Source organism: Magnolia sinica, chromosome 11, assembly GCF_029962835.1.
Source record: "Magnolia sinica isolate HGM2019 chromosome 11, MsV1, whole genome shotgun sequence".
Lineage (NCBI taxonomy): Eukaryota > Viridiplantae > Streptophyta > Magnoliopsida > Magnoliales > Magnoliaceae > Magnolia > Magnolia sinica.
Genome location: NC_080583.1, coordinates 49,418,050 through 49,419,595, shown reverse-complemented (window position 1 = coordinate 49,419,595; position 1,546 = coordinate 49,418,050). Strand labels below are relative to the sequence as shown.

Genomic DNA, 1,546 nt, shown 5'->3' with positions numbered 1-1,546 from the left:
TTGCTCAGAGGTTCCGGTCTTAATCCATGTGGAGTTTTGCTAGGTCTATCAGTTTCATCTACTTCCGAGTCATTAGACTTTTCAGCCCTTACCGGAATATATTTATCAATTATTTTCCCACTCTTAAGAGTGGTGATAGACTTAGTTTCCTCCATTTGATTTGAAGAGCTTAGATCACATATTTCATATTGCGGTTTAAGATTGGGGAAAAGTTAGGCTGGAAGAGTCCCTTTTTTCCTAATTGATTTTTTTGTCTCACGCCCTTGTATGGCCTTTGAAAGGTCTTGAAGGGTTTGTAATATACTTTGATTGATAAACTCTTGGTTTTGAATATGTTTCCAAATTGGATCCTCTTGAGGTTTCCCTTAATTCAAAAATTGAATAGGGATTCCTTGAGAAGTAGCAGTTTGTCCATTCCTCCAACTAAAGTTCGGATGATTTCTCCAATTAGGATTGTATGTGTTACAGATGGGTCCACTGAAAGGTTTTTGGTAGTTGTTCATGGCATTCAATTGCTCATTCAGTGCTTCTTAAAAAGCAGGTATCGTTGGGCAATTTTTAGTTGTATGTATGTTGCAAGCACAAATACCGCAAACAACTTCCATAGCCTTATCCTTCTTAAGTTCCATGGCCTTAACCTTCCTTGCGAGATTATCCACTTTAGCATTTATATCATCATCCTCTTTCAGCAAGTATATCCTACCTCTCTCCCTTGCTTGAGTAAGCTTAGATGTGGTGCTAGATTTTGGGGAGATGTCCCATGATTGTGCGGTTTCAGAGAGTTTATCAAAGTAATCCCATACCTCATCGATAATTTTGTTCATAAACTCCCCATTGCACATCGTCTCGACGAATTGACACATGGAAGATGTCAGTCCATCGTGGAAGAAAGTTGTTATGCGCCATGTTTTAAAACCATGTTGTGGGCGTGAACTGACGAGATCCTTGAAATGCTCCCAACATTGGAAGAATGTTTCATCTTCCTTTTGGGGGAAGTTCATAATCGACTTCCTGATGGTGTTCATCTTATGGTATGGAAAGAATTTTTTTATGAACTTATTTATCATATCATTTCATGTGCCAATAGATCACGGACGTAGTGAGTGCAACCACGTCTTAGCTTTTTCTTTCAAGGAGAAGGAAAGAGTTTCGGCCTGACCGTGTCCTCAGACATGTTAGGAAAGTATAAAATAGTTATAACCTCGTCAAATTCTTGCAAGTGCATGTATGGACTTTCAGATTCAAGTCTAAGGAACTTCGGAAGGAGTTAGATCACTCTAGGTATGATATCCATGTTTCATGTGTTTCTTGAAAAAATCATACATAAGGGCATACTCACCCCCACCGGTTATAAGTAATCTCATAAAGTACAAGGCGGGGGTGCATGGTGCACCTCATTCTCATCCTGGAATTCCGCAACTCAAGGTTGCAACTGATTCACTAGTTGATTTGCAGCCATAACCTCAATTAAATCTGAGGATCTCGAGTGGTGTCTAATCCTGTGGATAGATAACCCCTCAACCAATCCTCCTTCACTCAAAAGACA

The 1,546-nt window shown here is 39.6% G+C and overlaps 1 non-coding gene across 1 annotated transcript; it reads left to right on the top strand.

Annotated features, from left to right (window-relative positions):
* Positions 1 to 912: 912 nt before the first annotated feature.
* On the top strand, positions 913 to 1,019 carry LOC131219767 (small nucleolar RNA R71). The gene has a single exon (XR_009158411.1). It is a non-coding gene; the product is annotated as a small nucleolar RNA R71 (small nucleolar RNA).
* The last annotated feature ends 527 nt before the right edge of the window (positions 1,020 to 1,546 follow it).